This window comes from Taudactylus pleione, unplaced genomic scaffold (genome assembly GCF_031769625.1).
Source record: "Taudactylus pleione unplaced genomic scaffold, aTauple2 ptg001915l, whole genome shotgun sequence".
NCBI classification, from domain to species: Eukaryota; Metazoa; Chordata; class Amphibia; order Anura; family Myobatrachidae; genus Taudactylus; species Taudactylus pleione.
Genome location: NW_028286312.1, coordinates 761,845 through 775,000, shown reverse-complemented (window position 1 = coordinate 775,000; position 13,156 = coordinate 761,845).

The following is a 13,156-nucleotide window of genomic DNA, read 5'->3' as shown; positions in this document are numbered from 1 at the left end:
GCGCCGTGTGTCACAGCCGCATCCACTGGGACATACCAATCAGTTCCTCCCTGGTGTATCAGCCCAGACTCCTGTGTCAACTAGCCAGTGGGAGTCTGGGGGGACGGGCTGATACAGCAGGCAGTCGCTGATGGGTCTGTCCCGACGGATGCAGCTGTGACACACAGCGCTGATCCTCGGTGAGCTTACCTTCCTGTAGACACCCGCAAATATGTAAAAGCATTTACAATTGCAGTTAGTGGTTATGTTTTATCAGGCTCCCCTCTGCTAGTTGTGGTCTGCGCTGCAGGCCCTGGTTTGCAACTGCCGCTGCTTATGCATTCGAATCGCACTGCGCATGTGCAGGGGTGCCGAGAGGGGGGGAGCGGGTACAAATTTCAATGGGTTTGCTGCAGGGGACCGGCGGGGGCCCGGGCCCGGCACCGCTCCCCCTCGCTCTTAAGTCACAGCAGCCCAGTACACGTTGCTGTTTGCTGGGCTGCACTGGGAGACTGCTCATGACTGCTAAAGCAGCAGCTGCAGCAGTCTCCTATGCCTATGGAGGGAGCGATCACACTGATCATGCCCCCCATTGGCTGTGCGCAGGGCTGAGGGGCACACAGCGCCTCCTCCCCAGCGCGCAGCGCCGCTTTGCGCTGCTGAAAAACAGTAATTTTTTTCTGAGGGGGTGTGGCCACACATCCCGTGATTAGGCCATGCCCCCTGTCACATGGGCACGGCGCGGCTCTCGTCGGCCCTGCACATACCTGCTGATTGTTACAGCAGTGAGATGCAGAGCAAATTTGGATGCAAGAGTTGTGGATTTCAGTGGAGGTTCCTGGGAGGCAACAGGGGGGTGGTTTGCCAGATGCTGGCATGTCACTGACAGCGGCTGCATCTAAAGACGTAGAAGCACTGACAGACGACGCCATATTCAGGCAGAGAAATTGCACCTATCATAGGGCTGCTGCGAGCTTTCATGCTGTATCAGTGGTGCCTCTAAAGACGAAGATGGATTTGCACCACTGCAAGTGGGCGTCTCAGTATAATCAGAATCCAGGTCTGTGCCCACCTCTAAATCAGTCCCATTGTCTGCAGAAGCGGACAGATCCCTTTCCTAATTTTGTAGACTCAGGAATAAGGGCCAATGGTTAAATTAAAAAATACAGGGGAAAGAGGACACCCTTGATGGGTTCCCCTGTGCATAACTTTAAAACCATTATTAATGAGGAGGTTTAGTGCTCTCTGAAAACATATTTTATTAGGTTTGCGAAAAAGGGACCAAAATCCCTGAGAGCTAGTACATGAAACAGATGGGTCCAGAGGAGAGTATGGAAGGTCTTGTGGGAATGAAAGTTGAGCAGAATGTTCCATGACTGGACATACGGAGAGGACGCCGCTATAGCCGACCTGATTGCAGTCCAGATACAAATCACACCTGATGATTAGCTAATACGTTAGGTAGCATAGGCTGAAGGTGATTAGTCATTATCTTCAACAAACTTTTTATGTTGACAATCAGCAAGGTAATGGGGTGGTAGGGGGACATGAGCGTAACTACAGCTGTTATGGTGCCCAAAGCTGGGGGGAACCCATCTTCCTTGTCAAAATTATGTGTATATACATTTTTCACCATCGGGTGGTACATAGGGGCCCTTACAAACTCTTGCTATGGGCCCTTCAAATATCTAGTTACGCCCCTGGTTGGGGATCCTTGTCCAGTTTCCATAACAAAATTGTACAAGCCTCAGCAGAAGAAAGGAAAATTGGATGGTCGTGATGAATGGTGATAAATAGCTCCAGCAGGGAGGGTGTTACGTTATGTTGGAGAAGTTTATAGTAGTTCACTGAGATACTGTCAGGGCCAGAGGCCTTACTTAAGCACAAGTCAGATATTGCCCAGGACAAGTCCTCAATGGTGACATCCCCATGCAGAACCTTTCTTTCAGATTGGGACAGCTTTCGGAGGTTAGCTTCTCTAAGCAGACTTTACTGCACAGCCAAACCCATAGGACACGCTGCATACAAAACAGTATATTATATGGGATAATACATCGTCATATGATGTACAGATGAACTTGTACCAAGATCTAGTAAAGACACAATGATCTTTTGTGCCGAACTTACTTAGACGTGGTGGTCAACAACCTTGTAGTTTTATTCCCGCATTGATAATATTTCAATTTGGAGTAGTTATGGTTCAAAGTGGTCAGTGCCCATAGAAAATTTTCTAAAAGTTTTCTTTCCTGTAACAGTTCAGCGAGATATACTGTAACTAACGGCCGCAATAAATGACTTGAAGGCTGCTGCCATAGAGCATTGTAGGGCACCATAACAATCTCTGGCTTCCTTCTTTTTTATTGGAAACATAACTAGTTATATGCCCCAACATTACCGCCTTTGACGTTTCACAGAAAAGCAGCAGGTCTGCCCAATTGTCAATATTGTCATCGACAAATTTCATCCATTTTCCGGTGAGATAAGTTTTGAAATCCTCACAAAAGAAAATGAATGCAAAAGATGGCAAGTTTCACATGGAAAATAATATTCAAAAGGAGACAGGGACTTGGTCATCAATAACTATATCATGTGGGTCCACTTCATGAGGGATCTACTCATTCGGATCCAGAATACAGTCTATTATAGAAAGCAAATGATCCACGCCAGAATGGAAAGAGAAAGCTTTATCAGAGGAATTCAGAAATTGCCAGGGTTTGGTGAGATAAACTTGTGTTCATAAGGAGTGGATATGGGTCCACCACAGGGATTGAACATGGGTTGGTTATCCATTAGAAGATCTGCCACTCTGTCCAAATCCCTGCCCAAAACGAATTTATTTTTTGGTTTGACTCACTAACCTCTAGAATAGGTCAGTAAAATGTCCCGGGGGAGTGGTGAGGGAATAAATATTTACTAATATTTATAAAGGTGTACTGTAAATATGACACTATCTAAAATAAGAAAACACTTCTCTGGGTCAATTGTCATTTACAAATTATTTTAATATTTATCTTTCTCCTATTTATTTAACAAATTATAGATAAAGGATAATCCAAAAAAAACATATAAATAATTTAAAATAAATATGAATAAATATAAATGTGAATTGGGCTTCGATTCTGGTATAAAGTTTCATTGAATAATTTTCTTGTATATGCAATTCATATACTTTACACTTAAGGTGATCATGAATTGAGTGTCAATACTGGCATCACTTTGTGATTAACACTTTTACTGTATTTATATTTGTGCTTTGTATTATTTTATGTTAACGACATACTGTACTAGTCTAACAGTTTTGCTATTTAATTATTTTTAAATTTAATCATTATCAGTTTTTTATTTTTTAAAGTTAATGCAAATAATATAAATGCATAAATTCCTGTTCATTTCAGTTCTGTTTATCGGCTTCTTGTCTTATGTTCTGTACATTAAAAATATTTAAGATTTTGATTTGGATGTACAGTATGTGCCCTCTGAGGAGGAAAAAAGCAATTTACAGGAATGTCATTGATTAGTTTAGTAGCCTGGGGATTATGGAATTAAGATGTTAGTTTCCCGAACTGGCAGATCTATACTTCCTGCTGATTTTCTATTGTTCTTACATTTCCCCTGATATGAGAGAACATTTATATTCATCTTCTGACCTTTCGTGTGGTCATTCTATTTCCTAACTATATTAGAAATGGATTTTTTTTATTTTTTTTAGAACCACTTGCACGCAAATAAAAAAAATATTTTTATAGCCCCCAAAATGTACCTTTCTTTGGCCACTAAATATATAATACAGTACCAAGTAATAAATAATCCATAGGAAGCTGCTACAGTTAATAGACCACTGAGGATTGCCTGCCACTAAATACAATGGGCCTGATTCTCATCTAGTATTGTGGAGAGGACATGTAAAACAAAAATAAGTTACTCCCAGGGTACTATAATTATGCTTTATTACGATAGGTACATTTTTATTTTCTACATAGTTACACATCTGTTGTCAACCTAACCAGACCATGCACCAAGTAAGAGACCCTGTAAATACTATACTTAATTAGCCGATGGTACAGATCATAGCCCAGGAACAGTATCATGCTGTCTGTTAGGTAGAAAAGAAAGAGTAAAGAAACAAGTTAGAAAATATTTTCAAGGTGACATAGACGCTCAGACAAACAGCACTAGTCTTGCTGCCAGAAGTGCAAAGAGAGGGAGGGGTTGGGTACTGATTATTCGGGTCTGGGCTTGTTGGAGGGGCCAGGTGGTTGCCCGGGTCCCCTTTTGCAGTGTGTACACATAGTATTTTTTATTTTCAGAGGTGGCATGGCCACGCCTACTGATTTGGCAACGCACCCAGTACCTGAGCTCAGTGTATAATCTAGTTGCTTGATGCTTTCTTTCCAAAACTGTACGCTAAGTATTCTCATCTATTGTATAAGTAATATGAGAAGGTACTTGTTGAACTGAGAAGTGATCTCACCATCAGGGCTGCCATCAGAAAAGGTGGGGCCCAGGACTGACAAAACAGGCAGGGCCCCCCTCCCCACCCATGTTTCTGAAACTCCAGCCCTGCAGTGTCTCTCCAGTTCCACAGAGTCCCCTTCTGTCTCTTCAGTCCCCCCTCTGTCTCCCCAGCTTGCCCCCATTCTGTCTCCCCAGCAATAGAGCAATTACCAATATCCCTGCAATAGTCCCTTGCGTCTGCCTGTCGCATTTCATGTGGATACTCTTTTTCCAATGCTTTTATAAAGAATATCCACTCGAAACGCGACAAGCAGATGCAAGGGACCATTGCAGGGATCTTGGAAATCACTCTAATCACCATCTGCCAGGGCGTTTAGAGGACTTTAGGGGAACATCCTTCTGGAGCACCTCATTATCATTCTGACGTGATTTTTAAACATCGATATTTGGTAGGCGAACAATTTTGAACCGCATAACCCTGCTGTGATTCCTATATGATATGCTTTTACAATCTTGTTTTATGTGAGTGCATTATGTAATTTACAAAAATGAGTTATTTGGATCTTTTTTGTTCACAAATTGATTTGGAGAAAGTATAAGAACATGCCAAATTTCATCCTGTTGTCCATCTGATGTTAGAAGACCTTGTGATACTGCCCGATATACTGTACAACTACCTCTAATAAGAAAAAATCCACAGAGAAGGAAATTCCTTTTCCCCTGCATCTTATCTATCTTGATTGGCTCATGGGGTCTAAGAAACACCTGTCTTCAGCATAAGAGTGTTTTGAATTCATATTGTCAGATATACTAAACTACTGATGCCTCTGACGAAGCCGTGGGAGGAGCCAAGGGGAAACGAGTCAGCCACTGCCGCTATTGTTGATTTTGCAGGAGGAACGAATATACCAGTCTCAGTTATACTCACTGATGGCTTCTCGATCTTGCCGCAACTTTGTTAATGAATCAGATCGTCTTCACTAACCAGGACCAGAGCGGGACTCTGCATATTATTCCTTGTCCATCACTCAGCTAGACAAGCTGCGGCTCGTGTTCACACGCTAGCCGGACAATCGGAAGAGGACGCGGCTTATACAACTGCCTCATTTGGATTATACAGGCAGTCCTGCTAACTACTGGATCATTCCATCCATGGTGAGAGCTTACTACACATATATAGTTCTCATCTTTCACTGGCTCCCAGCTTACGGTCACCGGTTTGCTCATACAATCAGCATCTATTATATTGGGATATTTTCCGACTGTTGGAGAAGCACTATAGGAGACCTCCTGTGGAGGGCAGAACTCCAGCTTACACGGACTAATTCCCATTGGAACTGTGATTTGTGAATATATACACGTTATGATGTTTATGGTAATTTTTTTCACTGGTATCAGTTCTGTCTTGAATATTCCTGCTTTTATATTGAGTTTTATATATATGTAATTGTCACATTTTAGTGTGAGTTATTAACACCATTTTTTACTTCATTTGTTGGTACTGAGTTTTTGTGCTGTGTTTTATCTATATCTCTTATATTAGTTCCTAGTACTGACATTACTCCTCACAGCTGCATACCTAGTACTAATTAATTAACTAATTATGTGCTAGCGCCCGTTTAAGGGTTTTTGTATTTCTGATACTACACTACTGTATATGTTTCTATTGTTGTATTTGTATTCATATGTAACATCTATTGAAGATAGGTTATGGGGGGAGCACCCAAATGTGAATACTCAATATTATACAAACTTTCTAATTATAGGAGAGGAAGGTGCACCCATCAGGAGTACACATTTGCAGCCCTTATATCCTTGATCTAGTGCGCATAGGTTCCTTCATATATTTTTAATCACCTCTGTCCCCATCAATGCAGAGTCAATATGGGACCGGCAACAAAAATCTTGAGGCCTTGTATACCCCCCTCCTAAGTACAGAATGGTCAGCTTGAGACCTTTCTTACTTACACTTCATCATGGTTTTATCAGCAACGGGGAACCTCTGAAGAAATTGATTCCTCGGTAACTTCAGTCAGTAATCACTATTCATGTAGGTGATCACAAGGTTCGGAAGACATCTGTTTGCATTGGTATATAACCAATGTCATCATCATACAATAGAGGTAATATGGGTTTTTCCAGAACTGGTGTCTTGATGAAGATTATTGTGCCACAGCCTTTTGCTGCTAATCTTCCAGCCCTTCACTCCCATGTCTCTCCAGCTGGCTCAGCCCACTTTGTCTCTCCAGCTGCCTCAGCTTCCCCCCTGTGTCTCTCAAGCATCCTCAGCTCCCCCACTCCCTCTCGTGACTCTCCATGGCCTTAGCTCCCACCCTATATCTCTCCATGGATTTTCACAGCTCCCCCCCTGTGCATCTCCATAGCTTCCATCACATCCCCCCATCCCCTGTCTCTCTTCATGGCCTCTCTCAGCTCGCCCTTACCCACATGCCTCTATCTATGACCTCAGGTCCCCCCTACCCATCTGTGTCTCTCCATGGCCACAGCACCCCCCTGTGTCTCTCCATGGCCAACCCCAGCTCTCCATATTCTTGTGTCTATCCATGTCCTCCCCTCAGCTCCTACCTTGTGTCTTTCCATGGCCTCCCTCAGCTCCCCCCACACCCCCTGTGTCTCTCCATGGCCTCAGCTCCCCTGCCCTTTGTCTATCCATGGCCTTTAGCTCCTACCCTGTTTCTCTCCATGGCTTCCCTCAGCTCCTACCCTGTGTCTTCCATGGCCTCCCTCAGTTCCCCCCACTCCCTGTGTCTCTCCATGGCCTCAGCTCTCCCCCCTTGTATATCTCCATGGTCTCAGCCTCCCCCATGTATTTCTGCATGGTCTCATCTCAACCCCCCTCACCCTGTGTATCTCCATGGTCTCAGACCCCCATGTATCTCCATTGTTTCAGCTCCTCCCCCTGTGTATCTCCATAGTCTCAGCTCCCCCCACTGTGTATCTTTCCCTTGTGTATCTCCATGGTCTTATCTCCACCCCCCTCTGTGTATCTCCATGGTCACAGCCCCCCATGTATCTCCATGGTCTCAGCTCCTCCCTCTGTGTATCTCCATGGTCTCAGGTCCTCCACCTGTGTATCTCCATGGTCTCAGCCCCTCCCCCATGTAACTCCATGGTCTCAGCTCCTCCCCCCTGTGTATCTAAATAGTCTTAGCTCCTCCCTCTGTGTATCTCCATGGTTTCACCTCCTCCTCCCAATGTATCTACATGGTCTCAGCTCCTCCCCCTTCTTCCTCTGTGTATCTCCATGGTCTCAGCTCCCCCACATGTAACTCCATGGTCTCAGCCTCTCCCCCTTTGTGTAGCTCCATGATCTCAGCTCCTTGCCCTGTGTATCTCCATGCTCTCAGCTCCCCCCCCCTCCCCCAGTGCATCTCCATGGTCTCAGCTCCTCCCCTGTGTATCTCCATGGTCTGAGCTCCTCCCCCCTCTCCCTGTGTATCTCCATGGTCTCAGCTCCCATCTCCCCTCCCCCCTGTGTGTCTCCATGGTCGTCAGCTCCTATCTTTTGTCTCCCCCATCCTCCTCCCCATGTCCTCCCTCGGCTCCTTCCCCTTCTTTCCAGCAAGCCACTTACCTCTCCTACCCCGACCTGGTCTTTGCTGAGCTCCTTATCACAGGGGCACAGCAGTGGCATCACGCGCGCTGAACCCAAAACGAAAAAATAAAAACTTTATTGCACTACCCGGCCGCAAGTTCATGCCAGCCTGCGTCTGCTGATCACTTCAGCAGCACAGGCATAGGGGGGAAACAAACCAGTGGCCGGGAGACAGACGGCATCCTGTCCCCCAACCCAGCCCGCCCCGGGGCGGGCAGTAATTGTATAGCACGGTTGTAGTAGCGGGGGAAAGGCGGCAGGAGCGAACGGACCCCCCTTCTATGTCTGAGTGTCCAGGCCCAGGACTCCAGTACCGGCAGTCTCCCCCTGATGGCGGTCCTGCTCACCAAAACACTCTGTTGTACCCTTCCTGCTTTGTACTAGATATGAGCGGTTCGGGTCTACCCAGTTCTTTTCACCAAGTTAGCGCAAGCTCAGATTTCTGTTATTGGCTATTCAAACACGTGAGAGCTGGATGGCCATTAAGATGCCTTTTTTTCAGATCCAAACATACCTGAGTAGAACCGAACCGCTTATCTTTACTTTGTACTATATAAAAAAGTTACCTTACAACAATAAACACAAAACTAATATAAATGTTGAAATGGTCATTCATTGTAATAAGATTTGTAAATCACTGTGCGTTAAAGATGTAATTATTGAAATCTATCAAAACGAAGTGCATATAATTAACATTCCGAGACAGGATTGTAATGGAACAATACATGGAGAGGGCAGACCCTAATACTCTTCCAAGAAAATCCCTTGCATTGTGAATGTGATAATTGTTTTAGCAAATGTTCTTTCTCATCTTAATCACGTAACTGTACACTGCCGCTTCCCGATACTACAGTAGTTGTGAAATTTGCAGGTATGTATTTTGTTGCAATAACCAACAAAACGTCTCTATAACTTATCTTGGCTAGGTCCGGTATGTTGCACAACTTTTAGAAATATGAGTTTAGGGTCAATAAATCTGAATCTTTATCTTTTTCAGAAATAAAACAAATAGGAAAATTGCAGCAGTGATTCGGAGTAGTTGATAGAGATAATACTCAGGGGGCCTTTTTTTATGTGCCCTAAAAAACTTGAGTGGACATTGAAAAAGCTCTTTATCCTGTTATGTAACATCATGCAAGTTTTTGAAAAGTGACAGCTTCTATTTACAGCTACTTATGTGGGTTAGCGTGGCCAGATGTCACTAACTGCGAGGGGAGCGCATCTGGATTCCATATTACAGGAAGAGATTAACAAAATGGATGTTGGCATCCCGTGGAGATAGCGGGCTAGCCACAGGAATACTCCTGCTTCTGAGCATAAACTCAGAAACAAGATTTCATTTTGCTGGGTGAAATATGGGCCGTTTGACCAGCGTAGTAGGTGGCTCAGTTTGACCCCATCCTCAGTTTGGCTGACCCATGGCTCAGTTCGGCCCCATCCGCCTTAGTGTCACTATCATCAATTTGGGCTGTTTTACCATTACTGATATTAAGAGCAATGTGCGTCCCCTTTTAAAGTTTGGAGGGCTATATCTCCTTTCAGTGTGAAATATTATATAGTAACCAGGAGAGCTCTCCAGGTCAATAAAATGTTAATAAATGTTTAAGATACAGAATATAGATTTTTAACCTTATTGGAGTTTTTTTTTAAATTAATAATACAATATTACAACAATGCACAAAATTATTTTCCCCCTCCAGCCCTTGAAGAATATCAGTTTGCCCATCACTAATGTATTGTGTATCCCTCTACACACGATCAGTTTTGTCAGATGAACGATGAACGATTTGTCAGATAAACGATTTGAACGATTTTACCAGCGATTTCATGAACTACGAACTCCGAATGATTTTTGACAGTATTAAAATGAATGAAAATCGACCAAATCTGACTGCAAACACATCAGATGTCAGATATCGTTATCTGACAAACGGGAATTGTTCATCGTTGTAGGCACACATGTCAGATTTTCAGATATGAACGATTGAATGATTTTTTAAAATCATTATCGTTCATATCTGACAACAAATCTGACAGTGTGTATGCACCATAAGGGGATGCTGGAGCCTCAGAGCTGGAGCTAACAAGCTGCTACCATTGAACATGTTACAATATGCTGCGAGGACCGGGAGCTGGTAGCATTGGATTCCTGCCAATGAATAATAATGTTACCAATTAAATTTTTTTCTTACATAGCACAAGGCTTGTGGCACGCTGCATGACGTACATTAGATATACAGTTGAGATACACATGTGGGGGTGATCATTGACCATATTTATTTATTACCAGTTATTTATATAGCTCACACATATTCTGCAGGGCTTTACAGAGAATATTTTACCATTCACATCTGTCCCTGCCCTAGTGGAGCTTACAATCTATGGATTCTAGATACTAAGCAGTGTTAGGAGACAGAGTGAAAAGTGATATGGTGCCAGCCAATCAGCTCCTAACTGTCATCTCACAGGCTGTGTTTGAAAATGACAGTTGGGAGCTTATTGATTGGCACCTTATTACTTTGTCTCCTAACACTGCTTAGTAAATAGACCCCTATATTCCCTACCACATGCTCACAAACATACACACTATGGTCAATTTTGTGGGGATCCAATTAACCTACCAGTATATTTTTGGAGTGTGGGAGGAAACCAGAGTACCTGGAGGAAGCCCACACAAGCACAGGGAGAATATACAAACTCCACACAGTTAGGGCCATGGTGGGAATCGAACCCACGACCTCAGTGCTGTGAGGCAGTAATGCTAACCATTACACCATTTGTGCTGCCCAATGCACCTATGCAAATTTGTATGATTCTGTATTAGTTATGGGTGGTTAAGGGAGTCTGTTAATAGTGAATGATGATGATGGTCATCTGCTCTAGCGAACCACTTATAATGCATTTATGCACGTGTTTAAGCAAAAGGATTTTTTATTGTTATCAAGGCGTGTAGTTATTTCTGATGTTTTAGATAAATATTTGATGTTGTTTTAATGACCAATAGAAATCCATAATTTTGCAGACATAACAAATGGCTATAACCATGGGTATAAGTGTATGTGACATATGCCTGGCATAGACCGGATGTGTACAGATGCTACTTGTGCCCGTATCTTGCGGTAGCTGCAGCTTTCATACACATGGAATTTCAGCTTATTTAGAGCACACAAAATGCATCTGCAACTTGATGTGCAATTACATCAGTCCCTTTGTACGTAGGATAGTGGAAAAATAATTGACGATGGCCATGCCTGTTCATGCATACAGCCACTGCGCTAGTTCCTGGCTCAAGTAATTTGGGGATTACACAGGTACAGTAATTGTTTCCTGGCTCTGGGTAGCTGGTGATTACAGGGCCTGTACTAGTTCCTGGTTCCGGGCAGCTGATAATTACACGCAATGTCTAGTTCCTGGCTCTGGGCAGCTGGTGATTACAGACCCTGGACAAGTTCCTGGCTCTGGGCAGCTGGTGATTACAGGCCCTGGACTAGTTCCTGGCTCTGGGCAGCTGGTGATTACAGACCCTGGACAAGTTCCTGGCTCTGGGCAGCTGGTGATTACAGGCCCTGGACTAGTTCCTGGCTCTGGTCAGCTGGTGATTACAGGCCCTGGACTAGTTCCTGGCTCTGGGCAGCTGGAGATTACAGACCCTGTGCAAGTTCCTGGCTCTGGGCAGCTGCTGATTATAGGGCCTGTACTCAGCGGCGTCTCTCCCCGTGGTGTCACCCGGTGCGGGGAGGGATGCTGTTTGCGCGGCCAAAACGGGGTGCGGCCTCACAGACACGGCATGGCCATGCATGAAGGGGGCGTATTTTTGGAATAATTACACTCTGTATTTATAACGTCTCTACAGCCAGCCCTCCCTCTGTATCCCCAGCCAACCCCCATGTTTTATCAACCAGCACCCCCCTTTTGTTTATTCAGGCAGCCCCCTTTACGTCTCCCCAGCATCCCCATCCTGTCTCCCCAGCCCCACCATCCCCCTCCTGTCTCCTTAGCCATCCCTCTCCAGTCTCATCAGCCCCACCATCCCACTTCTGTGTCCCCAGTCATCACCCTCCTGTCTCCCTAGCCATCACCCTCCTGTCTCCCCAGCCCCACCATCCCACTTCTGTCTCCCCAGCCATCCCTCTTCAGTCTCTCCATGGTCGATATTGAAATTTCAACAGTGTTGATGTCTTAATGGTCGACATTGTGGTGTTGACTTTATGAGTACATCCCCAACAGAAGCAGGTTACAACCCTTCATGGGGGCCTGCTGAAAGCTAAGTCTTGTCAGTTTCATGTGAGTATGGCCATATATTCCCTGATGTTACAGCCACTACTATACTTTTTTTAAAGTAATTTCCCCTTTCTGATATTGTAATAAATGTAATTGGCATATAGTATACTGCCTGCCTGTAATGCAGGGCTCCAGTCCCTGGCCCCCAGATCCAGCACCATGCTCCAGTCTCTGGCCCCCCGCAGCCAGGCCCCGGCTCCAGTCTCTGGCCCCCACCATCCAGCCACCGGCCCCACGCCGCCCACTAATACTTACCAACTTCAGCCCGGCGGCTCCTCAGTGCAGCAGCAGCAGCAGCAGCGATGAGGCGCACATGACGTCATGACGTCACGCGCACCTTGTTAAAAAAAAATAAAGCTTTATTCATTCTATGTACAAGGCAGCCGCAGGCAAGCAATGGGGGCTGCAGTCCTGGCAGCCCTGTCTTGATTCTATCCCCGGCTGCGGGTGGCACCCTGGATGGCGCCCCCCCTTGGAGGCTCCCCTGACGAGTGCCATCCTGGCCAATGGGTAGATACGCCCTGAAGCCCTGTACTAGTTCCTGGCTCTGGACAGCTGGTGATTACAGGCCCTGGATTAGTTCCTGGCGCTGGGCAGCTGGTGATTATATGCAATGTCTCTAGTGTCTGACTCTGGACAATACATGATATCTTTGTGTGACGTTTTGCTTGACAATAAACATTCCTTACTCTGCCTACAGTATGACGTCCACATCCACATTTCTTGTTAAACCTGTGGCTTTCAAAGGCAATTATAGCATTTGTATGTATAGGGAAATCTGTAAACATCTAATGACAGTGATTAGGGATTACCAGCCTGTTTGTG